This window comes from Salminus brasiliensis, chromosome 22 (assembly GCF_030463535.1).
Source record: "Salminus brasiliensis chromosome 22, fSalBra1.hap2, whole genome shotgun sequence".
NCBI classification, from domain to species: Eukaryota; Metazoa; Chordata; class Actinopteri; order Characiformes; family Bryconidae; genus Salminus; species Salminus brasiliensis.
The window spans coordinates 31,851,550-31,874,894 of NC_132899.1; the positions used below are offsets into that span (position 1 = coordinate 31,851,550).

The following is a 23,345-nucleotide window of genomic DNA, read 5'->3' on the forward strand; positions in this document are numbered from 1 at the left end:
ATAAAAACTGACCACTTCTTTCAGACTTTGATACATGGATAACTGTTATTAAACCTTGAATGGAACAAACTGATCCTTCTAAGGATGTTTTCAAGCTTACTCAACATACAATTTAGAAAATGCTCATATGAAAAATTGTGTCAGAAGTGGGATTTGAACCCACGCCTCCATTTGGAGACCAGAAACCTCCAGCTTGTGAGAAGATTCATCAATCTTGAGTCTGGCACCTTAGACCGCTCGGCCATTCTGACACAAAGACTGACCACTTCTTTCAGTCTTTGATACATGGATAACTGTTATTAAACCATGAATGGAAAAACTGATCCTTCTAAGGATGTTTTCAAGCTTACTCAACATACAATTTAGAAAATACTCATATGAAAAATTGTGTCAGAAGTGAGATTTGAACCCACGCCTCCATTTGGAGACCAGAAACCTCCAGCTTCTAAAAAGGTATATCAACCTTGAGTCTGGCGCCTTAGACCGCTCGGCCATTCTGACATAAAGACTTGCCTCTTCTTTCAGACTTTGATACAGAGATATTTCTGATAACACATTGAAATTGAAAAAACTATTCCTTTTAAAGACGTTTTCAAGACTACTCGAAGTAAATCAGGTAAAAGCCTGATTTGAAAACGCCTGTAAGAAGTGGGATTTGAACCCACGCCTCCATTTGGAGAGCAGAAACCTCCAGCTTCTGAGAAGATACATCACCCTTGAGTCTGGCACCTTAGACCGCTCGGCCATTCTGACGTAAAGAATGACCCCTTCTTTCAGTCTTTGATACATGGATAACTATTATTAAACCATGAATGGAAAAACTGATCCTTCTAAGGATGTTTTCAAGCTTACTCAACATACAATTTAGAAAATGCTCATGTTAAAAAGTTTGTCAGAAGTGGGATTTGAACCCACGCCTCCATTTGGAGACCAGAAACCTCCAGCTTCTGAGAAGGTACATCAACCTTGAGTCTGGCGCCTTAGACCACTCGGCCATTCTGACATAAAGACTTGCCTCTTCTTTCAGACTTTGATACAGAGATATTTCTGATAACACATTCAGATTGAAAAAACTATTCCTTTTAAAGACATTTTCAAGACTACTCTAAGTAAATCAGGTAAAAGCCTGATTTGAAAATGCTTGTCAGAAGTGGGATTTGAACCCACGCCTCCATTTGGAGACCAGAAACCTCCAGCTTGTGAGAAGATTCATCAATCTTGAGTCTGGCACCTTAGACCTCTCAGCCATTCTGACATAAAGACTGACCACTTCTTTCAGACTTTGATACATAGATAACTGTTATTAAACCTTGAGCGGAACAAACTGATCCTTCTAAGGATGTTTTCAAGCTTATTAAACATACAATTTAGAAAATGCTCATGTGAAAAAGTGTGCCAGAAGTGGGATTTGAACCCACGCCTCCATTTGGAGACCAGAAACCTCCAGCTTGTGAGAAGATTCATCAATCTTGAGTCTGGCGCCTTAGACCGCTCGGCCATTCTGACGTAAAGAATGACACCTTCTTTCAGTCTTTGATACATGGATAACTGTTATTAAACCATGAATGGAAAAACTGATCCTTCTAAGGATGTTTTCAAGCTTACTCAACATACAATTTAGAAAATGCTCATATGAAAAATTGTGTCAGAAGTGGGATTTGAACCCACGCCTCCATTTGGAGACCAGAAACCTCCAGCTTCTAAAAAGGTACATCAACCTTGAGTATGGCGCCTTAGACCGCTCGGCCATTCTGACATAAAGACTTGCCTCTTCTTTCAGACTTTGATACAGAGATATTTCTGATAACACATTCACATTGAAAAAACTATTCCTTTTAAAGACGTTTTCAAGACTACTCTAAGTAAATCAGGTAAAAGCCTGATTTGAAAATGCTTGTCAGAAGTGGGATTTGAACCCACGCCTCCATTCGGGGACCAGAAACCTCCAGCTTCTGAGAAAGTACATTAACCTTGAGTCTGGCGCCTTAGACCGCTCGACCATTCTGACATAAAAACTGACCACTTCTTTCAGACTTTGATACATAGATAACTGTTATTAAACCTTGAATGGAACAAACTGATCCTTCTAAGGATGTTTTCAAGCTTACTCAACATACAACTTAGAAAATGCTCATGTTAAAAAGTTTGTCAGAAGTGGGATTTGAACCCACGCCTCCATTTGGAGACCAGAAACCTCCAGCTTCTGAGAAGGTACATCAACCTTGAGTCTGGCGCCTTAGACCGCTCGGCCATTCTGACATAAAAACTGACCACTTCTTTCAGACTTTGATACATAGATAACTGTTATTAAACCTTGAATGGAACAAACTGATCCTTCTAAGGATGTTTTCAAGCTTACTCATAATACAATTTAGAAAATGCTCATATGAAAAATTGTGTCAGAAGTGGGATTTGAACCCACGCCTCCATTTGGAGACCAGAAACCTCCAGCTTGTGAGAAGATTCATCAATCTTGAGTCTGGCGCCTTAGACCGCTCGGCCATTCTGACGTAAAGAATGAGCCCTTCTTTCAGTCTTTGATACATGGATAACTATTATTAAACCATGAATGGAAAAACTGATCCTTCTAAGGATGTTTTCAAGCTTACTCAACATACAATTTAGAAAATCCTCATGTTAAAAAGTTTGTCAGAAGTGGGATTTGAACCCACGCCTCCATTTGGAGACCAGAAACCTCCAGCTTCTGAGAAGGTACATCAACCTTGAGTCTGGCGCCTTAGACCGCTCGGCCATTCTGACGTAAAGCCTTGCCTCTTCTTTCAGACTTTGATACAGAGATATTTCTGATAACACATTGAAATTGAAAAAACTATTCCTTTTAAAGACGTTTTCAAGACTACTCGAAGTAAATCAGGTAAAAGCCTGATTTGAAAATGCTTGTCAGAAGTGGGATCTGAACCCACGCCTCCATTTGGAAACCAGAAACCTCCAGCTTGTGAGAAGATTCATCAATCTTGAGTCTGGCGCTTTAGACCGCTCGGCCATTCTGACATAAAAACTGACCACTTCTTTCAGACTTTGATACATAGATAACTGTTATTAAACCTTGAATGGAACAAACTGATCCTTCTAAGGATGTTTTCAAGCTTACTCAACATACAATTTAGAAAATGCTCATATGAAAAATTGTGTCAGAATTGTGATTTGAACCCACGCCTCCATTTGGAGACCAGACACCTCCAGCTTGTGAGAAGAGTCATCAATCTTGAGTCTGGCGCCTTAGACCGCTCGGCCATTCTGACATAAGGACTTGACTCTTCTTTCAGACTTTGATACAGAGATATTTCTGATAACACATTGAAATTGAAAAAACTATTCCTTATAAAGACGTTTTCAAGACTACTCTAAGTAAATCAGGTAAAAGCCTGATTTGAAAATGCTTGTCAGAAGTGGGATTTGAACCCACGCCTCCATTTGGAGAGCAGAAACCTCCAGCTTCTGAGAAGGTACATCAACCTTGAGTCTGGCGGCTTAGACCGCTCGGCCATTCTGACATAAAGAACGGCCCCTTCTTTCAGTCTTTGATACATGGATAACTATTATTAAACCATGAATGGAAAAACTGATCCTTCTAAGGATGTTTTCAAGCTTACTCAACATACAATTTAGAAAATGCTCATGTTAAAAAGTTTGTCAGAAGTGGGATTTGAACCCACGCCTCCATTTGGAGACCAGAAACCTCCAGCTTCTGAGAAGGTACATCAACCTTGAGTCTGGCGCCTTAGACCACTCGGCCATTCTGACGTAAAGTCTTGCCTCTTCTTTCAGACTTTGATACAGAGATATTTCTGATAACACATTGAAATTGAAAAAACTATTCCTTATAAAGACGTTTTCAAGACTACTCTAAGTAAATCAGGTAAAAGCCTGATTTGAAAATGCTTGTCAGAAGTGGGATTTGAACCCACGCCTCCATTTGGAGACCAGAAACCTCCAGCTTGTGAGAAGATTCATCAATCTTGAGTCTGGCGCCTTAGACCGCTCGGCCATTCTGACATAAAAACTGACCACTTCTTTCAGACTTTGATACATAGATAACTGTTATTAAACCTTGAATGGAACAAACTGATCCTTCTAAGGATGTTTTCAAGCTTACTCAACATACAATTTAGAAAACGCTCATATAAAAAATTGTGTCAGAAGTGGGATTTGAACCCACGCCTCCATTTGGAGACCAGAAACCTCCAGTTTCTGAGAAGATTCATCAATCTTGAGTCTGGCGCCTTAGACCGCTCGGCCATTCCGACATAAAAACTGACCACTTCTTTCAGACTTTGATACATAGATAACTGTTATTAAACCTTGAATGGAACAAACTGATCCTTCTAAGGATGTTTTCAAGCTTACTCAACATACAATTTAGAAAATGCTCATATGAAAAATTGTGTCAGAATTGGGATTTGAACCCACGCCTCCATTTGGAGACCAGACACCTCCAGCTTGTGAGAAGATTCATCAATCTTGAGTTTGGCGCCTTAGACCGCTCGGCCATTCTGACATAAAGACTTGCCTCTTCTTTCAGACTTTGATACAGAGATATTTCTGATAACACATTGAAATTGAAAAAACTATTCCTTTTAAAGACGTTTTCAAGACTACTCGAAGTAAATCAGGTAAAAGCCTGATTTGAAAACTCCTGTAAGAAGTGGGATTTGAACCCACACCTCCATTTGGAGAGCAGAAACCTCCAGCTTCTGAGAAGGCACATCAACCTTGAGTTTGGCGGCTCAGACCACTCGGCCATTCTGACATAAAGAATGGCCCCTTCTTTCAGTCTTTGATACATGGATAACTATTATTAAACCATGAATGGAAAAACTGATCCTTCTAAGGATGTTTTCAAGCTTACTCAACATACAATTTAGAAAATGCTCATGTTAAAAAGTTTGTCAGAAGTGGGATTTGAACCCACGCCTCCATTTGGAGACCAGAAACCTCCAGCTTCTGAGAAGGTATATCAACCTTGAGTCTGGCGCCTTAGACCACTCGGCCATTCTGACGCAAAGTCTTGCCTCTTCTTTCAGACTTTGATACAGAGATATTTCTGATAACACATTGAAATTGAAAAAACTATTCCTTATAAAGACGTTTTCAAGACTACTCTAAGTAGATCAGGTAATAGCCTGATTTGAAAATGCTTGTCAGAAGTGGGATTTGAACCCACGCCTCCATTTGGAGACCAGAAACCTCCAGCTTGTGAGAAGATTCATCAATCTTGAGTCTGGCGCCTTAGACCGCTCGGCCATTCTGACATAAAAACTGACCACTTCTTTCAGACTTTGATACATAGATAACTGTTATTAAACCTTGAATGGATATAACTGATCCTTCTAAGGATGTTTTCAAGCTTACTCAACATACAATTTAGAAAACGCTCATGTGAAAAATTGTGTCAGAAGTGGGATTTGAACCCACGCCTCCATTTGGAGACCAGAAACCTCCAGCTTCTGAGAAGATTCATCAATCTTGAGTCTGGCGCCTTAGACCGCTCGGCCATTCTGACGTAAAAAAAGACCCCTTCTTTCAGTCTTTGATACATGGATAACTGTTATTAAACCTTGAATGGAACAAACTGATCCTTCTAAGGATGTTTTCAAGCTTACTCATCATACAATTTAGAAAATGCTCATATGAAAAATTGTGTCAGAAGTGGGATTTGAACCCACGCCTCCATTTGGAGACCAGAAACCTCCAGCTTGTGAGAAGATTCATCAATCTTGAGTCTGGCGCCTTAGACCGCTCGGCCATTCTGACGTAAAGAATGACCCCTTCTTTCAGTCTTTGATACATGGATAACTATTATTAAACCATGAATGGAAAAACTGATCCTTCTAAGGATGTTTTCAAGCTTACTCAACATACAATTTAGAAAATGCTCATGTTAAAAAGTTTGTCAGAAGTGGGATTTGAACCCACGCCTCCATTTGGAGACCAGAAACCTCCAGCTTCTGAGAAGGTACATCAACCTTGAGTCTGGCGCCTTAGACCACTCGGCCATTCTGACGTAAAGCCTTGCCTCTTCTTTCAGACTTTGATACAGAGATATTTCTGATAACACATTGAAATTGAAAAAACTATTCCTTTTAAAGACGTTTTCAAGACTACTCGAAGTACATCAGGTAAAAGCCTGATTTGAAAATGCTTGTCCGAAGTGGGATCTGAACCCACGCCTCCATTTGGAAACCAGAAACCTCCAGCTTGTGAGAAGATTCATCAATCTTGAGTCTGGCGCTTTAGACCGCTCGGCCATTCTGACATAAAAACTGACCACTTCTTTCAGACTTTGATACATAGATAACTGTTATTAAACCTTGAATGGATATAACTGATCCTTCTAAGGATGTTTTCAAGCTTACTCAACATACAATTTAGAAAACGCTCATATGAAAAATTGTGTCAGAAGTGGGATTTGAACCCACGCCTTCATTTGGAGACCAGAAACCTCCAGCTTCTGAGAAGATTCATCAATCTTGAGTCTGGCGCCTTAGACCGCTCGGCCATTCTGACGTAAAGAAAGACCCCTTCTTTCAGTCTTTGATACATGGATAACTATTTTTAAACCATGAATGGAACAAACTGATCCTTCTAAGGATGTTTTCAAGCTTACTCAACATACAATTTAGAAAATGCTCATGTTAAAAAGTTTGTCAGAAGTGGGATTTGAACCCACGCCTCCATTTGGAGACCAGAAACCTCCAGCTTCTGAGAAGGTACATCAACCTTGAGTCTGGCGCCTTAGACCGCTCGGCCATTCTGACGTAAAGTCTTGCCTCTTCTTTCAGACTTTGATACAGAGATATTTCTGATAACACATTGAAATTGAAAAAACTATTCCTTATAAAGACGTTTTCAAGACTACTCGAAGTAAATCAGGTAAAAGCCTGATTTGAAAACGCTTGTCAGAAGTGGGATTTGAACCCACGCCTCCATTTGGAGACCAGAAACCTCCAGCTTGTGAGAAGATTCATCAATCTTGAGTCTGGCGCGTTAGACTGCTCGGCCATTCTGACATAAAAACTGACCACTTCTTTCAGACTTTGATACATGGATAACTGTTATTAAACCTTGAATGGAACAAACTGATCCTTCTAAGGATGTTTTCAAGCTTACTCAACATACAATTTAGAAAATGCTCATATGAAAAATTGTGTCAGAAGTGGGATTTGAACCCACGCCTCCATTTGGAGACCAGAAACCTCCAGCTTGTGAGAAGATTCATCAATCTTGAGTCTGGCACCTTAGACCGCTCAGCCATTCTGACACAAAGACTGACCACTTCTTTCAGTCTTTGATACATGGATAACTGTTATTAAACCATGAATGGAAAAACTGATCCTTCTAAGGATGTTTTCAAGCTTACTCAACATATAATTTAGAAAATACTCATATGAAAAATTGTGTCAGAAGTGAGATTTGAACCCACGCCTCCATTTGGAGACCAGAAACCTCCAGCTTCTAAAAAGGTATATCAACCTTGAGTCTGGCGCCTTAGACCGCTCGGCCATTCTGACATAAAGACTTGCCTCTTCTTTCAGACTTTGATACAGAGATATTTCTGATAACACATTGAAATTGAAAAAACTATTCCTTTTAAAGACATTTTCAAGACTACTCGAAGTAAATCAGGTAAAAGCCTGATTTGAAAACGCCTGTAAGAAGTGGGATTTGAACCCACGCCTCCATTTGGAGAGCAGAAACCTCCAGCTTCTGAGAAGATACATCACCCTTGAGTCTGGCACCTTAGACCGCTCGGCCATTCTGACGTAAAGAATGACCCCTTCTTTCAGTCTTTGATACATGGATAACTATTATTAAACCATGAATGGAAAAACTGATCCTTCTAAGGATGTTTTCAAGCTTACTCAACATACAATTTAGAAAATGCTCATGTTAAAAAGTTTGTCAGAAGTGAGATTTGAACCCACGCCTCCATTTGGAGACCAGAAACCTCCAGCTTCTGAGAAGGTACATCAACCTTGAGTCTGGCGCCTTAGACCACTCGGCCATTCTGACATAAAGACTTGCCTCTTCTTTCAGACTTTGATACAGAGATATTTCTGATAACACATTCAGATTGAAAAAACTATTCCTTTTAAAGACGTTTTCAAGACTACTCTAAGTAAATCAGGTAAAAGCCTGATTTGAAAATGCTTGTCAGAAGTGGGATTTGAACCCACGCCTCCATTTGGAGACCAGAAACCTCCAGCTTGTGAGAAGATTCATCAATCTTGAGTCTGGCACCTTAGACCTCTCAGCCATTCTGACATAAAGACTGACCACTTCTTTCAGACTTTGATACATAGATAACTGTTATTAAACCTTGAGTGGAACAAACTGATCCTTCTAAGGATGTTTTCAAGCTTATTAAACATACAATTTAGAAAATGCTCATGTGAAAAAGTGTGCCAGAAGTGGGATTTGAACCCACGCCTCCATTTGGAGACCAGAAACCTCCAGCTTGTGAGAAGATTCAGCAATCTTGAGTCTGGCGCCTTAGACCGCTCGGCCATTCTGACGTAAAGAATGACACCTTCTTTCAGTCTTTGATACATGGATAACTGTTATTAAACCATGAATGGAAAAACTGATCCTTCTAAGGATGTTTTCAAGCTTACTCAACATACAATTTAGAAAATGCTCATATGAAAAATTGTGTCAGAAGTGGGATTTGAACCCACGCCTCCATTTGGAGACCAGAAACCTCCAGCTTCTAAAAAGGTACATCAACCTTGAGTATGGCGCCTTAGACCGCTCGGCCATTCTGACATAAAGACTTGCCTCTTCTTTCAGACTTTGATACAGAGATATTTCTGATAACACATTCACATTGAAAAAACTATTCCTTTTAAAGACGTTTTCAAGACTACTCTAAGTAAATCAGGTAAAAGCCTGATTTGAAAATGCTTGTCAGAAGTGGGATTTGAACCCACGCCTCCATTCGGGGACCAGAAACCTCCAGCTTCTGAGAAAGTACATTAACCTTGAGTCTGGCGCCTTAGACCGCTCGACCATTCTGACATAAAAACTGACCACTTCTTTCAGACTTTGATACATAGATAACTGTTATTAAACCTTGAATGGAACAAACTGATCCTTCTAAGTATGTTTTCAAGCTTACTCAACATACAACTTAGAAAATGCTCATGTTAAAAAGTTTGTCAGAAGTGGGATTTGAACCCACGCCTCCATTTGGAGACCAGAAACCTCCAGCTTCTGAGAAGGTACATCAACCTTGAGTCTGGCGCCTTAGACCGCTCGGCCATTCTGACATAAAAACTGACCACTTCTTTCAGACTTTGATACATAGATAACTGTTATTAAACCTTGAATGGAACAAACTGATCCTTCTAAGGATGTTTTCAAGCTTACTCATAATACAATTTAGAAAATGCTCATATGAAAAATTGTGTCAGAAGTGGGATTTGAACCCACGCCTCCATTTGGAGACCAGAAACCTCCAGCTTGTGAGAAGATTCATCAATCTTGAGTCTGGCGCCTTAGACCGCTCGGCCATTCTGACGTAAAGAATGACCCCTTCTTTCAGTCTTTGATACATGGATAACTATTATTAAACCATGAATGGAAAAACTGATCCTTCTAAGGATGTTTTCAAGCTTACTCAACATACAATTTAGAAAATCCTCATGTTAAAAAGTTTGTCAGAAGTGGGATTTGAACCCACGCCTCCATTTGGAGACCAGAAACCTCCAGCTTCTGAGAAGGTACATCAACCTTGAGTCTGGCGCCTTAGACCGCTCGGCCATTCTGACGTAAAGCCTTGCCTCTTCTTTCAGACTTTGATACAGAGATATTTCTGATAACACATTGAAATTGAAAAAACTATTCCTTTTAAAGACGTTTTCAAGACTACTCGAAGTAAATCAGGTAAAAGCCTGATTTGAAAATGCTTGTCAGAAGTGGGATCTGAACCCACGCCTCCATTTGGAAACCAGAAACCTCCAGCTTGTGAGAAGATTCATCAATCTTGAGTCTGGCGCTTTAGACCGCTCGGCCATTCTGACATAAAAACTGACCACTTCTTTCAGACTTTGATACATAGATAACTGTTATTAAACCTTGAATGGAACAAACTGATCCTTCTAAGGATGTTTTCAAGCTTACTCAACATACAATTTAGAAAATGCTCATATGAAAAATTGTGTCAGAATTGTGATTTGAACCCACGCCTCCATTTGGAGACCAGACACCTCCAGCTTGTGAGAAGAGTCATCAATCTTGAGTCTGGCGCCTTAGACCGCTCGGCCATTCTGACATAAGGACTTGACTCTTCTTTCAGACTTTGATACAGAGATATTTCTGATAACACATTGAAATTGAAAAAACTATTTCTTTTAAAGACGTTTTCAAGACTACTCGAAGTAAATCAGGAAAAAGCCTGATTTGAAAACGCTTGTAAGAAGTGGGATTTGAACCCACGCCTCCATTTGGAGAGCAGAAACCTCCAGCTTCTGAGAAGGTACATCAACCTTGAGTCTGGCGGCTTAGACCGCTCGGCCATTCTGACATAAAGAACGGCCCCTTCTTTCAGTCTTTGATACATGGATAACTATTATTAAACCATGAATGGAAAAACTGATCCTTCTAAGGATGTTTTCAAGCTTACTCAACATACAATTTAGAAAATGCTCATGTTAAAAAGTTTGTCAGAAGTGGGATTTGAACCCACGCCTCCATTTGGAGACCAGAAACCTCCAGCTTCTGAGAAGGTACATCAACCTTGAGTCTGGCGCCTTAGACCACTCGGCCATTCTGACGTAAAGTCTTGCTTCTTCTTTCAGACTTTGATACAGAGATATTTCTGATAACACATTGAATTTGAAAAAACTATTCCTTATAAAGACGTTTTCAAGACTACTCTAAGTAAATCAGGTAAAAGCCTGATTTGAAAATGCTTGTCAGAAGTGGGATTTGAACCCACGCCTCCATTTGGAGACCAGAAACCTCCAGCTTGTGAGAAGATTCATCAATCTTGAGTCTGGCACCTTAGACCGCTGGGCCATTCTGACATAAAAACTGACCACTTCTTTAAGACTTTGATACATAGATAACTGTTATTAAACCTTGAATGGAACAAACTGATCCTTCTAAGGATGTTTTCAAGCTTACTCAACATACAATTTAGAAAACGCTCATATGAAAAATTGTGTCAGAAGTGGGATTTGAACCCACGCCTCCATTTGGAGACCAGAAACCTCCAGCTTCTGAGAAGATTCATCAATCTTGAGTCTGGCGCCTTAGACCGCTCGGCCATTCCGACATAAAAACTGACCACTTCTTTCAGACTTTGATACATAGATAACTGTTATTAAACCTTGAATGGAACAAACTGATCCTTCTAAGGATGTTTTCAAGCTTACTCAACATACAATTTAGAAAATGCTCATATGAAAAATTGTGTCAGAATTGGGATTTGAACCCACGCCTCCATTTGGAGACCAGACACCTCCAGCTTGTGAGAAGATTCATCAATCTTGAGTCTGGCGCCTTAGACCGCTCGGCCATTCTGACATAAAGACTTGCCTCTTCTTTCAGACTTTGATACAGAGATATTTCTGATAACACATTGAAATTGAAAAAACTATTCCTTTTAAAGACGTTTTCAAGACTACTCGAAGTAAATCAGGTAAAAGCCTGATTTGAAAACTCCTGTAAGAAGTGGGATTTGAACCCACGCCTCCATTTGGAGAGCAGAAACCTCCAGCTTCTGAGAAGGCACATCAACCTTGAGTTTGGGGGCTTAGACCGCTCGGCCATTCTGACATAAAGAATGGCCCCTTCTTTCAGTCTTTGATACATGGATAACTATTATTAAACCATGAATGGAAAAACTGATCCTTCTAAGGATGTTTTCAAGCTTACTCAACATACAATTTAGAAAATGCTCATGTTAAAAAGTTTGTCAGAAGTGGGATTTGAACCCACGCCTCCATTTGGAGACCAGAAACCTCCAGCTTCTGAGAAGGTATATCAACCTTGAGTCTGGCGCCTTAGACCACTCGGCCATTCTGACGTAAAGTCTTACATCTTCTTTTAGACTTTGATACAGAGATATTTCTGATAATACATTGAAATTGAAAAAACTATTCCTTATAAAGACGTTTTCAAGACTACTCTAAGTAGATCAGGTAATAGCCTGATTTGAAAATGCTTGTCAGAAGTGGGATTTGAACCCACGCCTCCATTTGGAGACCAGAAACCTCCAGCTTGTGAGAAGATTCATCAATCTTGAGTCTGGCGCCTTAGACCGCTCGGCCATTCTGACATAAAAACTGACCACTTCTTTCAGACTTTGATACATAGATAACTGTTATTAAACCTTGAATGGATATAACTGATCCTTCTAAGGATGTTTTCAAGCTTACTCAACATACAATTTAGAAAACGCTCATATGAAAAATTGTGTCAGAAGTGGGATTTGAACCCACGCCTCCATTTGGAGACCAGAAACCTCCAGCTTCTGAGAAGATTCATCAATCTTGAGTCTGGCGCCTTAGACCGCTCGGCCATTCTGACGTAAAGAAAGACCCCTTCTTTCAGTCTTTGATACATGGATAACTATTTTTAAACCATGAATGGAACAAACTGATCCTTCTAAGGATGTTTTCAAGCTTACTCAACATACAATTTAGAAAATGCTCATATGAAAAATTGTGTCAGAATTAGGATTTGAACCCACGCCTCCATTTGGAGACCAGACACCTCCAGCTTGTGAAAAGATTCATCAATCTTGAGTCTGGCACCTTAGACCGCTCGGCCATTCTGACATAAAGACTTGCCTCTTCTTTCAGACTTTGATACAGAGATATTTCTGATAACACATTGAAATTGAAAAAACTATTCCTTTTAAAGACGTTTTCAAGACTACTCGAAGTAAATCAGGTAAAAGCCTGATTTGAAAACTCCTGTAAGAAGTGGGATTTGAACCCACGCCTCCATTTGGAGAGCAGAAACCTCCAGCTTCTGAGAAGGTACATCAACCTTGAGTTTGGCGGCTTAGACCGCTCGGCCATTCTGACATAAAGAATGGCCCCTTCTTTCAGTCTTTGATACATGGATAACTATTATTAAACCATGAATGGAAAAACTGATCCTTCTAAGGATGTTTTCAAGCTTACTCAACATACAATTTAGAAAATGCTCATGTTAAAAAGTTTGTCAGAAGTGGGATTTGAACCCACGCCTCCATTTGGAGACCAGAAACCTCCAGCTTCTGAGAAGGTATATCAACCTTGAGTCTGGCGCCTTAGACCACTCGGCCATTCTGACGTAAAGTCTTGCCTCTTCTTCAGACTTTGATACAGAGATATTTCTGATAACACATTGAAATTGAAAAAACTATTCCTTTTAAAGACATTTTCAAGACTACTCTAAGTAGATCAGGTAATAGCCTGATTTGAAAATGCTTGTCAGAAGTGGGATTTGAACCCACGCCTCCATTTGGAGACCAGAAACCTCCAGCTTCTGAGAAGGTATATCAACCTTGAGTCTGGCGCCTTAGACCACTCGGCCATTCTGACGTAAAGTCTTGCCTCTTCTTCAGACTTTGATACAGAGATATTTCTGATAACACATTGAAATTGAAAAAACTATTCCTTTTAAAGACGTTTTCAAGACTACTCGAAGTAAATCAGGTAAAAGCCTGATTTGAAAACGCTTGTCAGAAGTGGGATTTGAACCCACGCCTCCATTTGGAGATCAGAAACCTCCAGCTTCCGAGAAGGTTCATCAACCTTGAGTCTGGCGCCTTAGACCGCTCGGCCATTCTGACGTAAAGAATGACCCCTTCTTTCAGTCTTTGATACATGGATAACTATTTTGAAACCATGAATGGAACAAACTGATCCTTCTAAGGATGTTTTCAAGCTTACTCAACATACAATTTAGAAAATGCTCATGTTAAAAAGTTTGTCAGAAGTGGGATTTGAACCCACGCCTCCATTTGGAGACCAGAAACCTCCAGCTTCTGAGAAGGCACATCAACCTTGAGTCTGGCGCCTTAGACCGCTCGGCCATTCTGACATAAAAACTGACCACTTCTTTCAGACTTTGATACATAGATAACTGTTATTAAACCTTGAATGGAACAAACTGATCCTTCTAAGGATGTTTTCAAGCTTACTCAACATACAATTTAGAAAATGCTCATGTTAAAAAGTTTGCCAGAAGTGGGATTTGAACCCACTCCTCTATTTGGAGACCAGAAACCTCCAGCTTCTGAGAAGGTACATCAACCTTGAGACTGGCGCCTTAGACCGCTCGGCCATTCTGACGTAAAGTCTTGCCTCTTCTTTCAGACTTTGATACAGAGATATTTCTGATAACACATTGAAATTGAAAAAACTATTCCTTTTAAAGACATTTTCAAGACTACTCTAAGTAGATCAGGTAATAGCCTGATTTGAAAATGCTTGTCAGAAGTGGGATTTGAACCCACGCCTCCATTTGGAGACCAGAAACCTCCAGCTTGTGAGAAGATTCATCAATCTTGAGTCTGGAGCTTTAGACCGCTCGGCCATTCTGACATAAAAACTGACCACTTCTTTCAGACTTTGATACATAGATAACTGTTATTAAACCTTGAATGGAACAAACTGATCCTTCTAAGGATGTTTTCAAGCTTACTCAACATACAATTTAGAAAATGCTCATATGAAAATTGTGTCAGAAGTGGGATTTGAACCCACGCCTCCATTTGGAGACCAGAAACCTCCAGCTTGTGAGAAGATTCATCAATCTTGAGTCTGGCGCCTTAGACCGCTCGGCCATTCTGACATAAAGAATGACCCCTTCTTTCAGTCTTTGATACATGGATAACTATTATTAAACCATGAATGGAAAAACTGATCCTTCTAAGGATGTTTTCAAGCTTACTCAACATACAATTTAGAAAATGCTCAAGTTAAAAAGTTCGTCAGAAGTGGGTTTTGAACCCACGCCTCCATTTGGAGACCAGAAACCTCCAGGTTCTGAGAAGGTACGTTAACCTTGAGTCTGTCGCCTTAGACCGCTCGGCCATTCTGACATAAAGTCTCGCCTCTTCTTTCAGACTTTGATACAGAGATATTTCTGATAACACATTGAAATTGAAAAAACTATTCCTTATAAAGACATTTTCAAGACTACTCGAAGTAAATCAGGTAAAAGCCTGATTTAAAAACGCTTGTCAGAAGTGGGATCTGAACCCACGCCTCCATTCGGGGACCAGAAGCCTCCAGCTTGTGAGAAGATTTATCAATCTTGACTCTGGCGCCTTAGACCGCTCGGCCATTCTGACATAAAGACTGACCACTTCTTTCAGACTTTGATACAGAGATATTTCTGATAACACATTGAAATTGAAAAAACTATTCCTTTTAAGGACGTTTTCAAGACTACTCGAAGTAAATCAGGTAAAAGCCTGATTTGAAAACACTTGTCAGAAGTGGGATTTGAACCCACGCCTCCATTTGGAGATCAGAAACCTCCAGCTTCCGAGAAGGTTCATCAACCTTGAGTCTGGCGCCTTAGACCGCTCGGCCATTCTGACGTAAAGAATGACCCCTTCTTTCAGTCTTTGATACATGGATAACTATTATTAAACCATGAATGGAAAAACTGATCCTTCTAAGGATGTTTTCAAGCTTACTCAACATACAATTTAGAAAATGCTCATGTTAAAAAGTTTGTCAGAAGTGGGATTTGAACCCACGCCTCCATTTGGAGACCAGAAACCTCCAGCTTCTGAGAAGGTACATCAACCTTGAGTCTGGCGCCTTAGACCGCTCAGCCATTCCGACGCAAAGACTTACCCCTTCTTTCAGACTGTGATACAGAGATATCTCTAATAAACCATTGAAATTGAAAAAACTATTCCTTTTAAAGACGTTTTCAAGACTACTCGAAGTAAATCAGGTAAAAGCCTGATTTGAAAATGCTTGTCAGAAGTGGGATTTGAACCCACGCCTCCATTTGGAGACCAGAAACCTCCAGCTTGTGAGAAGATTCATCAATCTTGAGTCTGGCGCCTTAGACCGCTCGGCCATTCTGACATAAAGACTTGCCTCTTCTTTCAGACTTTGATACAGAGATATTTCTGATAACACATTGAAATTGAAAAAACTATTCCTTTTAAAGACGTTTTCAAGACTACTCGAAGTAAATCAGGTAAAAGCCTGATTTGAAAATGCTTGTCAGAAGTGGGATTTGAACCCACGCCTCCATTTGGAGACCAGAAACCTCCAGCTTGTGAGAAGATTCATTAATCTTGATTCTGGTGCCTTAGACCGCTCGGCCATTCTGACATAAAGACTGACCACTTCTTTCAGACTTTGATACAGACATATTTCTGATAACACATTGAAATTGAAAAAACTATTCCTTTTAAAGACGTTTTCAAGACTACTCGAAGTAAATCAGGTAAAAGCCTGACTTGAAAACGCTTGTCAGAAGTGGGATTTGAACCCACGCCTCCATTTGGAGACCAGAAACCTCCAGCTTGTGAGAAAATTCATCAATCTTGAGTCTGGCACCTTAGACCGCTCGGCCATTCTGACACAAAGACTGACCACTTCTTTCAGACTTTGATACATAGATAACTGTTATTAAACCTTGAATGGAACAAACTGATCCTTCTAAGGATGTTTTCAAGCTTACTCAACATACAATTTAGAAAATGCTCATGTTAAAAAGTTTGCCAGAAGTGGGATTTGAACCCACTCCTCTATTTGGAGACCAGAAACCTCCAGCTTCTGAGAAGGTACATCAACCTTGAGACTGGCGCCTTAGACCGCTCGGCCATTCTGACGTAAAGTCTTGCCTCTTCTTTCAGACTTTGATACAGAGATATTTCTGATAACACATTGAAATTGAAAAAACTATTCCTTTTAAAGACATTTTCAAGACTACTCGAAGTAAATCAGGTAAAAGCCTGATTTGAAAACACTTGTCAGAAGTGGAATTTGAACCCACGCCTCCATTTGGAGACCAGAAACCTCCAGCTTCTGATAAGGTACATCAACCCTAAGTCTGGCGCCTTAGACCGCTCGGCCATTCTGACGTAAAGTCTTGCCTCTTCTTTCAGACTTTGATACAGAGATATTTCTGATAACACATTGACATTGAAAAAACTATTCCTTTTACAGACGTTTTCAAGACTACTCAACATACAATTTAGAAAATGCTCATGTGAAAAAGGGTTCCAGAAGTGGGTTTTGAACCCACTCCTCCATTTGGAGACCAGAAACCTCTATATTCTGAGAAGGCACGCCGACCTTGAGTCTGGTGCCTTAGACCGCTCAGCCATTCTGACGCAAAGACTTGCCCCTTCTTTCAGACTGTGATACAGAGATATCTCTAATAAACCATTGAAATTGAAAAAACTATTCCTTTTAAAGACGTTTTCAAGACTACTCGAAGTAAATCAGGTAAAAGCCTGATTTGAAAACGCTTGTCAGAAGTGGGATTTGAAGGGGACTCCGTGCTTGGCACTGCTTTCTAGCACAATGTAGAAAAACATAAAGCTACAGGTTTTGTATGATATGAGGGTCTTAAAATTGTAGTTCATGTAAAGTTGTTTAAGTGCTCAGATGCCCTGTTCTGTTTATTTATTAATGCTGGAGCTTCTCTTCTCAGTCCCTGATGCAGGCTGACTGATGAGCACGCAGCAGAGAACAGAGAGTGGGGCAGGGATGACAGACAGAAGAAAGGGCCGAGGGAAATGGGTTAGAGGAGAGAACAGGAAGCAGGGTGAGAGATAGAGAGGGGTGGGGGGTTAAAGGTCAGAACAGGAAAGGAAAAGGGGTGGAGAGAATGGAGGAGCAGGTAAAAAGAGAGAGAGAGGCATTAATAAAATGAGAGAGAGTGATCAAAAGACAGAGGTTAGAGGTGAAAACAGGAAAATAGAGAGAGCGAGAGAGAAAGAGAGTCCATGCCATGAGCAGAGCTGTCCAAACAAGGCCCCGATGCTTGACCTGATTTCGTCCATCACTGTTGATGGCTCTTGAGGAAGGGTGTCAATGGAAGGAGGTGTAGAGCAGGACAGGATGTGGCACTGACCTTAAGGCTCAAGGTAACAACCAGAAAGGTCTCTCAACACTGTCAAATTTAAACCCCCCGCTACTCTTCACTCACTCTGTACAAACACATACAACCATGCAAACACCCATCAAAAAGCCAGAACCCTAACCACTAACAGTCCACACGTCACTGATGGAGTGACTCCATTTCTGTGATTGTGGCTGGACACACTGGATTGGACGCATTGGACTCAATGATTTTGAGGTTAGAGTGAAGGTATTTATATGTAGATCAGATGGTGACTATGTATCCTATCAGTTACTCATCACCTGCAAATAGATACTTAAACAGAACTGCTTAACAGATACTTATATCAATAAAAATAAATCAATGACCTGAAGATCGTTGGTTCCAAGGCCAGCTCATGCTGCATGCCATCAGCAGCTAAGAGAGCACAAATGACCTTGGGTAGATAAATCTCTCTACTTCCCTACATTACTTTAGTCTGGTGCCGGCCAACACGGGCATCTGCTAACCAATGCATCAGAGATGGGTATTCTGTGGCTTACCTCTGAGTGTGTTGGTTGCCCAGTGACGTTGCATCGGGAGGAGGAGGAGGCATGTGTCAGTTCTTATCCTACCAGTGTCGGAAGCATAATTTGTGATGGAAAGAGTACTGTAGAGTGGGATGGGTAGTTGGCTGTCTACAGTTGGGGACATAAATTGGTTAAAAAATTTAAAATTAAATAACATAAGAATATTACTCTGACTGATTCCAAACAATCATTTTCCAAATTCCAAAAATCAAAGAGTAGGAAAATTAATCAGAATTAAGAAGTATTCTAAAAAAAAATGGTTTATGATGGTTTGGCTCCATTCCCGATTCCCAATTCCCTGCAATCAGAGAATCAGCTCTTTTTGGACTCCACTCTCAGTCCACTGGAACTTGCTGATAACTACAGTGATGGAAGAAACAGCCAGACTCTATCTGGTTAAGCTGATTGACCAGCTTGGCTCTTGGCCAGCATACGATATGGTTTTGTTTGAGGTTGATGTTTTAGCTGGTCTATAAGCATGACCAATCTGACCAAGCTAGACAACCAGAGTTGACCTAGCTGGTCGACCTGCATGTCAAGCATACCTGCATGTCCAGCATAACCAAGCAGATTAACCAGATTATGATTATACTGGTTGACCAGCATGACCAGCATGACCCTAAACTGCTAAAACTTTCAATGTTGGCTATGTCTTGTAGAGTCCATGCATTGACAGATTAGAGCTGTCCTGACAACACGCTGGACTGGACACACACAATATTAGGCAGGTGGTTTTAATGTTATGTACATACCTCATAATATCTACACATTAAATTAATGTCATATAAAGGTCTTATTACCTAATACAATCACTGACTCTGGTTATAATTATCAAAGTACTGTTATGTAATTGGTCACAGTCATGTCGGTCATGTTGCTCCAGATCTCAATCATCCTTGGACAATTCTTGTCCAACTTTTTAGTGTTCATTAAAGGTCAACATTTGTTAACCTTAAGAGTCCACTGCTCCACCTCACACCATGTTTGCGTGTATATTATTCAGAGCACCATGGGAAAGGGCTGCCGATGCTGAAAGGGCAACAGGAAGAGTGGTGCAGGTCTTGGTTTCCCCCGGACCAGCGAAGGTCATGTTTGTGCTTGTGCAGTGGTGGTCTTACAATGGCCCTAGACATTTTCCACTACTCCACAGAGAGAGCTTATTTATTTATAAGGTTTGGTTAGCAACGCAGTTCCTGGTGATGGAGGAATGGAAATAAGAGAAGACGGTAAGTGTGAGAGCGGTTACAGGCGAGGAACAGCCATGGAGGCCAGATATACTGTATGTATGCGTGAAAACGGCAGTGGAAAATGTGCCTTAACGCCACTGTGAACTCATTCAGTAATGAAGACGACTATCTGTTTCTGCAGTCTCGTCGGTAACTCCCAACATTTCTACCATGTAGTCGACTTTTCACTATTAGCAGCATTGCGTATGCCTAATGGTCTCTTTACTTGATAGGACAAGAGCTTTATTTTAGTTAGAATAAGAAACTAATTACAAACAATTAAACACATGAATAGGAATGGACATCACATTTCAGTCACATTTCATTATTACTCCGAAACAAAGGCCTCTTTTTCACTGCAGGGCCAAATGGTCACTAACAATTCTTCTGCAACAGCTGCAACAGTCTTTAGTCTTGTGGTACATCTACAAGGCTAATGTAGCTGCCTAACACTAAGCTGTAATTCATCTGTTAGCATTGTGTAGCCTGCATACATAAATCACACTTGTCTCAAACCATGCCAAGGAGGCCATATGATAGATGTAGTCCTAAAGTTTGAGTGTGTGGTGGCATGCGGTTAACACAATGCTAATGGCTAGCTATAGCCGTGGTGTAGCATAAAGCCCTGCAGTTCACTTTTAAGAGTTTGCCATGTGAAGGTAACACTAGTTTCCACTAAGTGAAACTGCATACCTGTGTATCTTTAATATTTCCCCATGTATTTAAAAATTTAATGACTAAAAAAAATGTACTAAATGGGGATATGTATGTTACTAGATTCTGAAACACATTTTGGTGTGTGAAAAGTTTTTTATTAATATTATTATTGTTGGTGATTGTGAATGAGGTAAATGATTACAATAGGAATAAATATAATTGGCCTTAATAATACATTCATATTGTGATTTCGGTCACAACTCTCATTTTATTATATATATATATATATATATATATATATATATATATATATATATATATATACATTTTGTATTATTTATTATATTACATTTTATATAGCTTTACATTTTAGAATATATTATTATAAATATTATATTTTATATTTTTTATTATATATTAATATATACTGTAATTATTTAAATATTATGTAGAACAAACTCTTCCTTTTAAACATGTTTTCAAGATTACGCAACATAAATTAGGTAAAAGCCTCACTTAAATTTTTTTGTCAGAAGCGGAATTTGAACCCACACCTTCACGCCATCAAAGTCTTACCGAACACATCTGGAAACACAGTTTTAAGAAACAGTCATAATGCAGTTTGTTTCGTGATGCACCATGTGACGATCCATGTTACTTCAATGCTAGCCTCCGTCACGGTACAGAAAATGCACCCATAGGTGAGCATAGGATGTTTAAGTGTTGTAATGCAAATATTGCTACAGGCAAGCTAAGGCTACTGCGCATCAGTTATACATCAGTAAGCTACACCGAAGCAGGGCGGGATCAAATGTTTGTACCACTTTAAGGTTTGTTATCTGTCCTCAAGGAAGACCACAGATATACTTTCAGTGTGGTCCTGGTGCTGAGCAGTGCAGTCTAAGTGCAGGTCAACCTGTAGGGCTTGTCAAATCTAGCTGTGAAGGGAATCTCCGTCGTATTTCAGTGAGCGTTAGACGAAGAGCAGGGAGGGAGAGAATTGGGAGGGAACTGGCAGCAACAAAATTTAGGGGGAAGAAAAAAATTCTGCTCTGACAAGATATCCCGTTTCATCATCAGCAGAAGCAGCTCTGGAACATTAAGGCCTGAGTTGCCTAAAAATTCTGATGACAAAGCAGCAAAATCTGAAGCCTGCTGGCGCGTCGAGATTTGGGTGCGAATCTTTTTATTTGAGAAGAGGCGAAACGGAAAGGAACTAAGAGAGGAAGAGGGAGAACGTTGCCCTGAGGACACATCAGAATCCATTTCTTTCTCCCTCATTCTTATCCGCCACCCCCCCCTCCCCAAAACCACCTCCACAAGAACCCCCTCTTTTGTTCAGCGCTTGATTAAAGAACCGTTGAAGGAGCAGAAAATCAAAATGAATAAATCGCAGTAATGCCAAACTCAGAACAAGGCGAGGCAGTCTTTTGACGTTCTTCAGGAAAGGGGTTGGAGGGGTGGGAGAAAGAGAGGAAGATGGAGATAAAGAGAGCAAGCCCTTGATCTCGTTAAGCAGGCTGCGTTTGCTGGGATGCCTTTGGGAGCAGAGACAAGAACAATCCTGCGACGTCACTCCGGCTTTGGAGCAGCGGCGGCCTATTGCGGAGAGGTTACTGTCAGCGGAATATTCGCTCTCATGCTTGATATTAAAAATCCGGAGGTAGCTCCACACCATGGTGTTTGATTTCACAGGAGTGGGGCGAGGCTCGTCTAACCCACCCCCCCTCCCCTTTCTCTGCCTTTACTCTCTCTCTTTTCCTCTCTGGTGGGAGATGATTGAATTCGAATGCCGAGGAGACGCTCCACTTTGATCTAACTTCCAGGTCAACCTGAACTGGCCCTTTGATCTGCTTCCAGGTCGAGAACTCCCTGTTCTTTCATCCAGGGTGGAAGGGAATTGATGGACAGCATAGGCTCTTTCGGACGATGCATGGTTATGTGGACGTGCCTCTTAGGATTCCATGTACTACATAAGGCACTATGGGGTGGGCGATATGACAAAAAAAAAGGTAACATCATGATAACATCAAGATGCTTCCACAATATACAGGATTTAGTCGTACAGTACAAGGAACTACGCATTTACATACACACCCAAAAATAAAGGTGCTATTTTGCAATACTGTTTACTTGTTGTAATGCAGCTGACCTGGATACCTGGACCCAACTGTCCCCATGAAGAGTAACCTAGCACACTGGCCAATGAGCCAATACTGCTATGATATGCAGTGTAATATTTAGTGTTTATTCAACGACTGAAATTAAGGTTTAATCATTTTTCAACACTGCAACTTCTTCTACAGTTCAACACTCTAGCTTTCAACAGCTGGGTGAGCTTTGCATTGATTAAAAAAAGATGCAATTCAAAAGGTGTTGCACCAGACAGACATGGTACTTGTTTAAATGTGCCTCAAGGTGGCGCCATATGCATGTCTGCTGTAGCCATGGCAAAAGTGCTTCGTTAAATCTATGGATTCTGAGCAGTGCTGTGTTTCCCAGCACTACATAACACTCACAGCAATATGTGTCACAATCAGTACTGAGCGATATGACTTCAATTCAATATCACAATTAACTGAGCATTTTACCGTAGTTATGATTAACGAACGATTATAGAACCTGTGGGGGTTAATCAGTTGGCTTGGTGAACTGTGTGTAAAGGGGACAGTACACAAACACACACAGTAGGAGAAGGTACTAACAGATTAGGCCAACTTGAGGTTCTGAATGTTGGTTGCGATTCATTTTCAATCAGTTCTGCAGCCCTAGTCATGAGGTGCTGCCACTATTATCTGAGGATCACTGGTTTAAATCCCAAGGCATGCTG

The 23,345-nt window shown here is 40.5% G+C and overlaps 50 non-coding genes across 50 annotated transcripts; all 50 read right to left on the minus strand.

Moving 5' to 3' along the window:
• Positions 1-138: 138 nt before the first annotated feature.
• Positions 139-251, minus strand: trnal-caa (transfer RNA leucine (anticodon CAA)). Its single transcript has 2 exons — positions 214-251; positions 139-184 (listed from the first exon to the last, which is right to left on the minus strand). It is a non-coding gene; the product is annotated as a tRNA-Leu (tRNA).
• A 137-nt stretch (positions 252-388) lies between these two features.
• On the minus strand, positions 389-501 carry trnal-caa (transfer RNA leucine (anticodon CAA)). The gene is made up of 2 exons: positions 464-501; positions 389-434 (listed from the first exon to the last, which is right to left on the minus strand). It is a non-coding gene; the product is annotated as a tRNA-Leu (tRNA).
• A 389-nt stretch (positions 502-890) lies between these two features.
• On the minus strand, positions 891-1,003 carry trnal-caa (transfer RNA leucine (anticodon CAA)). The gene is made up of 2 exons: positions 966-1,003; positions 891-936 (listed from the first exon to the last, which is right to left on the minus strand). It is a non-coding gene; the product is annotated as a tRNA-Leu (tRNA).
• Positions 1,004-1,142: 139 nt separating this feature from the next.
• On the minus strand, positions 1,143-1,255 carry trnal-caa (transfer RNA leucine (anticodon CAA)). Its single transcript has 2 exons — positions 1,218-1,255; positions 1,143-1,188 (listed from the first exon to the last, which is right to left on the minus strand). It is a non-coding gene; the product is annotated as a tRNA-Leu (tRNA).
• A 138-nt stretch (positions 1,256-1,393) lies between these two features.
• Positions 1,394-1,506, minus strand: trnal-caa (transfer RNA leucine (anticodon CAA)). The gene is made up of 2 exons: positions 1,469-1,506; positions 1,394-1,439 (listed from the first exon to the last, which is right to left on the minus strand). It is a non-coding gene; the product is annotated as a tRNA-Leu (tRNA).
• A 137-nt stretch (positions 1,507-1,643) lies between these two features.
• On the minus strand, positions 1,644-1,756 carry trnal-caa (transfer RNA leucine (anticodon CAA)). The gene is made up of 2 exons: positions 1,719-1,756; positions 1,644-1,689 (listed from the first exon to the last, which is right to left on the minus strand). It is a non-coding gene; the product is annotated as a tRNA-Leu (tRNA).
• Positions 1,757-1,895: 139 nt separating this feature from the next.
• Positions 1,896-2,008, minus strand: trnal-caa (transfer RNA leucine (anticodon CAA)). Its single transcript has 2 exons — positions 1,971-2,008; positions 1,896-1,941 (listed from the first exon to the last, which is right to left on the minus strand). It is a non-coding gene; the product is annotated as a tRNA-Leu (tRNA).
• A 138-nt stretch (positions 2,009-2,146) lies between these two features.
• On the minus strand, positions 2,147-2,259 carry trnal-caa (transfer RNA leucine (anticodon CAA)). The gene is made up of 2 exons: positions 2,222-2,259; positions 2,147-2,192 (listed from the first exon to the last, which is right to left on the minus strand). It is a non-coding gene; the product is annotated as a tRNA-Leu (tRNA).
• A 138-nt stretch (positions 2,260-2,397) lies between these two features.
• On the minus strand, positions 2,398-2,510 carry trnal-caa (transfer RNA leucine (anticodon CAA)). The gene is made up of 2 exons: positions 2,473-2,510; positions 2,398-2,443 (listed from the first exon to the last, which is right to left on the minus strand). It is a non-coding gene; the product is annotated as a tRNA-Leu (tRNA).
• A 137-nt stretch (positions 2,511-2,647) lies between these two features.
• trnal-caa (transfer RNA leucine (anticodon CAA)) lies at positions 2,648-2,760 on the minus strand. Its single transcript has 2 exons — positions 2,723-2,760; positions 2,648-2,693 (listed from the first exon to the last, which is right to left on the minus strand). It is a non-coding gene; the product is annotated as a tRNA-Leu (tRNA).
• An 892-nt stretch (positions 2,761-3,652) lies between these two features.
• On the minus strand, positions 3,653-3,765 carry trnal-caa (transfer RNA leucine (anticodon CAA)). The gene is made up of 2 exons: positions 3,728-3,765; positions 3,653-3,698 (listed from the first exon to the last, which is right to left on the minus strand). It is a non-coding gene; the product is annotated as a tRNA-Leu (tRNA).
• A 139-nt stretch (positions 3,766-3,904) lies between these two features.
• On the minus strand, positions 3,905-4,017 carry trnal-caa (transfer RNA leucine (anticodon CAA)). Its single transcript has 2 exons — positions 3,980-4,017; positions 3,905-3,950 (listed from the first exon to the last, which is right to left on the minus strand). It is a non-coding gene; the product is annotated as a tRNA-Leu (tRNA).
• A 138-nt stretch (positions 4,018-4,155) lies between these two features.
• Positions 4,156-4,268, minus strand: trnal-caa (transfer RNA leucine (anticodon CAA)). Its single transcript has 2 exons — positions 4,231-4,268; positions 4,156-4,201 (listed from the first exon to the last, which is right to left on the minus strand). It is a non-coding gene; the product is annotated as a tRNA-Leu (tRNA).
• A 640-nt stretch (positions 4,269-4,908) lies between these two features.
• On the minus strand, positions 4,909-5,021 carry trnal-caa (transfer RNA leucine (anticodon CAA)). The gene is made up of 2 exons: positions 4,984-5,021; positions 4,909-4,954 (listed from the first exon to the last, which is right to left on the minus strand). It is a non-coding gene; the product is annotated as a tRNA-Leu (tRNA).
• Positions 5,022-5,160: 139 nt separating this feature from the next.
• Positions 5,161-5,273, minus strand: trnal-caa (transfer RNA leucine (anticodon CAA)). The gene is made up of 2 exons: positions 5,236-5,273; positions 5,161-5,206 (listed from the first exon to the last, which is right to left on the minus strand). It is a non-coding gene; the product is annotated as a tRNA-Leu (tRNA).
• Positions 5,274-5,411: 138 nt separating this feature from the next.
• On the minus strand, positions 5,412-5,524 carry trnal-caa (transfer RNA leucine (anticodon CAA)). The gene is made up of 2 exons: positions 5,487-5,524; positions 5,412-5,457 (listed from the first exon to the last, which is right to left on the minus strand). It is a non-coding gene; the product is annotated as a tRNA-Leu (tRNA).
• A 138-nt stretch (positions 5,525-5,662) lies between these two features.
• On the minus strand, positions 5,663-5,775 carry trnal-caa (transfer RNA leucine (anticodon CAA)). The gene is made up of 2 exons: positions 5,738-5,775; positions 5,663-5,708 (listed from the first exon to the last, which is right to left on the minus strand). It is a non-coding gene; the product is annotated as a tRNA-Leu (tRNA).
• A 137-nt stretch (positions 5,776-5,912) lies between these two features.
• On the minus strand, positions 5,913-6,025 carry trnal-caa (transfer RNA leucine (anticodon CAA)). Its single transcript has 2 exons — positions 5,988-6,025; positions 5,913-5,958 (listed from the first exon to the last, which is right to left on the minus strand). It is a non-coding gene; the product is annotated as a tRNA-Leu (tRNA).
• A 390-nt stretch (positions 6,026-6,415) lies between these two features.
• trnal-caa (transfer RNA leucine (anticodon CAA)) lies at positions 6,416-6,528 on the minus strand. Its single transcript has 2 exons — positions 6,491-6,528; positions 6,416-6,461 (listed from the first exon to the last, which is right to left on the minus strand). It is a non-coding gene; the product is annotated as a tRNA-Leu (tRNA).
• A 138-nt stretch (positions 6,529-6,666) lies between these two features.
• Positions 6,667-6,779, minus strand: trnal-caa (transfer RNA leucine (anticodon CAA)). Its single transcript has 2 exons — positions 6,742-6,779; positions 6,667-6,712 (listed from the first exon to the last, which is right to left on the minus strand). It is a non-coding gene; the product is annotated as a tRNA-Leu (tRNA).
• A 390-nt stretch (positions 6,780-7,169) lies between these two features.
• trnal-caa (transfer RNA leucine (anticodon CAA)) lies at positions 7,170-7,282 on the minus strand. The gene is made up of 2 exons: positions 7,245-7,282; positions 7,170-7,215 (listed from the first exon to the last, which is right to left on the minus strand). It is a non-coding gene; the product is annotated as a tRNA-Leu (tRNA).
• A 137-nt stretch (positions 7,283-7,419) lies between these two features.
• trnal-caa (transfer RNA leucine (anticodon CAA)) lies at positions 7,420-7,532 on the minus strand. Its single transcript has 2 exons — positions 7,495-7,532; positions 7,420-7,465 (listed from the first exon to the last, which is right to left on the minus strand). It is a non-coding gene; the product is annotated as a tRNA-Leu (tRNA).
• Positions 7,533-7,921: 389 nt separating this feature from the next.
• On the minus strand, positions 7,922-8,034 carry trnal-caa (transfer RNA leucine (anticodon CAA)). Its single transcript has 2 exons — positions 7,997-8,034; positions 7,922-7,967 (listed from the first exon to the last, which is right to left on the minus strand). It is a non-coding gene; the product is annotated as a tRNA-Leu (tRNA).
• A 139-nt stretch (positions 8,035-8,173) lies between these two features.
• On the minus strand, positions 8,174-8,286 carry trnal-caa (transfer RNA leucine (anticodon CAA)). The gene is made up of 2 exons: positions 8,249-8,286; positions 8,174-8,219 (listed from the first exon to the last, which is right to left on the minus strand). It is a non-coding gene; the product is annotated as a tRNA-Leu (tRNA).
• Positions 8,287-8,424: 138 nt separating this feature from the next.
• trnal-caa (transfer RNA leucine (anticodon CAA)) lies at positions 8,425-8,537 on the minus strand. Its single transcript has 2 exons — positions 8,500-8,537; positions 8,425-8,470 (listed from the first exon to the last, which is right to left on the minus strand). It is a non-coding gene; the product is annotated as a tRNA-Leu (tRNA).
• Positions 8,538-8,674: 137 nt separating this feature from the next.
• Positions 8,675-8,787, minus strand: trnal-caa (transfer RNA leucine (anticodon CAA)). Its single transcript has 2 exons — positions 8,750-8,787; positions 8,675-8,720 (listed from the first exon to the last, which is right to left on the minus strand). It is a non-coding gene; the product is annotated as a tRNA-Leu (tRNA).
• Positions 8,788-8,926: 139 nt separating this feature from the next.
• Positions 8,927-9,039, minus strand: trnal-caa (transfer RNA leucine (anticodon CAA)). The gene is made up of 2 exons: positions 9,002-9,039; positions 8,927-8,972 (listed from the first exon to the last, which is right to left on the minus strand). It is a non-coding gene; the product is annotated as a tRNA-Leu (tRNA).
• Positions 9,040-9,177: 138 nt separating this feature from the next.
• On the minus strand, positions 9,178-9,290 carry trnal-caa (transfer RNA leucine (anticodon CAA)). Its single transcript has 2 exons — positions 9,253-9,290; positions 9,178-9,223 (listed from the first exon to the last, which is right to left on the minus strand). It is a non-coding gene; the product is annotated as a tRNA-Leu (tRNA).
• A 138-nt stretch (positions 9,291-9,428) lies between these two features.
• trnal-caa (transfer RNA leucine (anticodon CAA)) lies at positions 9,429-9,541 on the minus strand. The gene is made up of 2 exons: positions 9,504-9,541; positions 9,429-9,474 (listed from the first exon to the last, which is right to left on the minus strand). It is a non-coding gene; the product is annotated as a tRNA-Leu (tRNA).
• A 137-nt stretch (positions 9,542-9,678) lies between these two features.
• Positions 9,679-9,791, minus strand: trnal-caa (transfer RNA leucine (anticodon CAA)). Its single transcript has 2 exons — positions 9,754-9,791; positions 9,679-9,724 (listed from the first exon to the last, which is right to left on the minus strand). It is a non-coding gene; the product is annotated as a tRNA-Leu (tRNA).
• An 892-nt stretch (positions 9,792-10,683) lies between these two features.
• Positions 10,684-10,796, minus strand: trnal-caa (transfer RNA leucine (anticodon CAA)). The gene is made up of 2 exons: positions 10,759-10,796; positions 10,684-10,729 (listed from the first exon to the last, which is right to left on the minus strand). It is a non-coding gene; the product is annotated as a tRNA-Leu (tRNA).
• Positions 10,797-10,935: 139 nt separating this feature from the next.
• On the minus strand, positions 10,936-11,048 carry trnal-caa (transfer RNA leucine (anticodon CAA)). The gene is made up of 2 exons: positions 11,011-11,048; positions 10,936-10,981 (listed from the first exon to the last, which is right to left on the minus strand). It is a non-coding gene; the product is annotated as a tRNA-Leu (tRNA).
• Positions 11,049-11,186: 138 nt separating this feature from the next.
• Positions 11,187-11,299, minus strand: trnal-caa (transfer RNA leucine (anticodon CAA)). The gene is made up of 2 exons: positions 11,262-11,299; positions 11,187-11,232 (listed from the first exon to the last, which is right to left on the minus strand). It is a non-coding gene; the product is annotated as a tRNA-Leu (tRNA).
• Positions 11,300-11,437: 138 nt separating this feature from the next.
• trnal-caa (transfer RNA leucine (anticodon CAA)) lies at positions 11,438-11,550 on the minus strand. Its single transcript has 2 exons — positions 11,513-11,550; positions 11,438-11,483 (listed from the first exon to the last, which is right to left on the minus strand). It is a non-coding gene; the product is annotated as a tRNA-Leu (tRNA).
• Positions 11,551-11,939: 389 nt separating this feature from the next.
• trnal-caa (transfer RNA leucine (anticodon CAA)) lies at positions 11,940-12,052 on the minus strand. Its single transcript has 2 exons — positions 12,015-12,052; positions 11,940-11,985 (listed from the first exon to the last, which is right to left on the minus strand). It is a non-coding gene; the product is annotated as a tRNA-Leu (tRNA).
• A 139-nt stretch (positions 12,053-12,191) lies between these two features.
• trnal-caa (transfer RNA leucine (anticodon CAA)) lies at positions 12,192-12,304 on the minus strand. The gene is made up of 2 exons: positions 12,267-12,304; positions 12,192-12,237 (listed from the first exon to the last, which is right to left on the minus strand). It is a non-coding gene; the product is annotated as a tRNA-Leu (tRNA).
• Positions 12,305-12,442: 138 nt separating this feature from the next.
• trnal-caa (transfer RNA leucine (anticodon CAA)) lies at positions 12,443-12,555 on the minus strand. The gene is made up of 2 exons: positions 12,518-12,555; positions 12,443-12,488 (listed from the first exon to the last, which is right to left on the minus strand). It is a non-coding gene; the product is annotated as a tRNA-Leu (tRNA).
• Positions 12,556-13,195: 640 nt separating this feature from the next.
• Positions 13,196-13,308, minus strand: trnal-caa (transfer RNA leucine (anticodon CAA)). The gene is made up of 2 exons: positions 13,271-13,308; positions 13,196-13,241 (listed from the first exon to the last, which is right to left on the minus strand). It is a non-coding gene; the product is annotated as a tRNA-Leu (tRNA).
• A 138-nt stretch (positions 13,309-13,446) lies between these two features.
• On the minus strand, positions 13,447-13,559 carry trnal-caa (transfer RNA leucine (anticodon CAA)). Its single transcript has 2 exons — positions 13,522-13,559; positions 13,447-13,492 (listed from the first exon to the last, which is right to left on the minus strand). It is a non-coding gene; the product is annotated as a tRNA-Leu (tRNA).
• Positions 13,560-13,697: 138 nt separating this feature from the next.
• trnal-caa (transfer RNA leucine (anticodon CAA)) lies at positions 13,698-13,810 on the minus strand. The gene is made up of 2 exons: positions 13,773-13,810; positions 13,698-13,743 (listed from the first exon to the last, which is right to left on the minus strand). It is a non-coding gene; the product is annotated as a tRNA-Leu (tRNA).
• A 138-nt stretch (positions 13,811-13,948) lies between these two features.
• On the minus strand, positions 13,949-14,061 carry trnal-caa (transfer RNA leucine (anticodon CAA)). Its single transcript has 2 exons — positions 14,024-14,061; positions 13,949-13,994 (listed from the first exon to the last, which is right to left on the minus strand). It is a non-coding gene; the product is annotated as a tRNA-Leu (tRNA).
• Positions 14,062-14,451: 390 nt separating this feature from the next.
• Positions 14,452-14,564, minus strand: trnal-caa (transfer RNA leucine (anticodon CAA)). Its single transcript has 2 exons — positions 14,527-14,564; positions 14,452-14,497 (listed from the first exon to the last, which is right to left on the minus strand). It is a non-coding gene; the product is annotated as a tRNA-Leu (tRNA).
• Positions 14,565-14,701: 137 nt separating this feature from the next.
• trnal-caa (transfer RNA leucine (anticodon CAA)) lies at positions 14,702-14,814 on the minus strand. The gene is made up of 2 exons: positions 14,777-14,814; positions 14,702-14,747 (listed from the first exon to the last, which is right to left on the minus strand). It is a non-coding gene; the product is annotated as a tRNA-Leu (tRNA).
• A 137-nt stretch (positions 14,815-14,951) lies between these two features.
• Positions 14,952-15,064, minus strand: trnal-caa (transfer RNA leucine (anticodon CAA)). Its single transcript has 2 exons — positions 15,027-15,064; positions 14,952-14,997 (listed from the first exon to the last, which is right to left on the minus strand). It is a non-coding gene; the product is annotated as a tRNA-Leu (tRNA).
• Positions 15,065-15,455: 391 nt separating this feature from the next.
• trnal-caa (transfer RNA leucine (anticodon CAA)) lies at positions 15,456-15,568 on the minus strand. The gene is made up of 2 exons: positions 15,531-15,568; positions 15,456-15,501 (listed from the first exon to the last, which is right to left on the minus strand). It is a non-coding gene; the product is annotated as a tRNA-Leu (tRNA).
• A 137-nt stretch (positions 15,569-15,705) lies between these two features.
• Positions 15,706-15,818, minus strand: trnal-caa (transfer RNA leucine (anticodon CAA)). The gene is made up of 2 exons: positions 15,781-15,818; positions 15,706-15,751 (listed from the first exon to the last, which is right to left on the minus strand). It is a non-coding gene; the product is annotated as a tRNA-Leu (tRNA).
• A 139-nt stretch (positions 15,819-15,957) lies between these two features.
• Positions 15,958-16,070, minus strand: trnal-caa (transfer RNA leucine (anticodon CAA)). The gene is made up of 2 exons: positions 16,033-16,070; positions 15,958-16,003 (listed from the first exon to the last, which is right to left on the minus strand). It is a non-coding gene; the product is annotated as a tRNA-Leu (tRNA).
• A 139-nt stretch (positions 16,071-16,209) lies between these two features.
• On the minus strand, positions 16,210-16,322 carry trnal-caa (transfer RNA leucine (anticodon CAA)). The gene is made up of 2 exons: positions 16,285-16,322; positions 16,210-16,255 (listed from the first exon to the last, which is right to left on the minus strand). It is a non-coding gene; the product is annotated as a tRNA-Leu (tRNA).
• Positions 16,323-16,461: 139 nt separating this feature from the next.
• trnal-caa (transfer RNA leucine (anticodon CAA)) lies at positions 16,462-16,574 on the minus strand. The gene is made up of 2 exons: positions 16,537-16,574; positions 16,462-16,507 (listed from the first exon to the last, which is right to left on the minus strand). It is a non-coding gene; the product is annotated as a tRNA-Leu (tRNA).
• A 390-nt stretch (positions 16,575-16,964) lies between these two features.
• trnal-uag (transfer RNA leucine (anticodon UAG)) lies at positions 16,965-17,077 on the minus strand. The gene is made up of 2 exons: positions 17,040-17,077; positions 16,965-17,010 (listed from the first exon to the last, which is right to left on the minus strand). It is a non-coding gene; the product is annotated as a tRNA-Leu (tRNA).
• Positions 17,078-23,345: the final 6,268 nt, after the last annotated feature.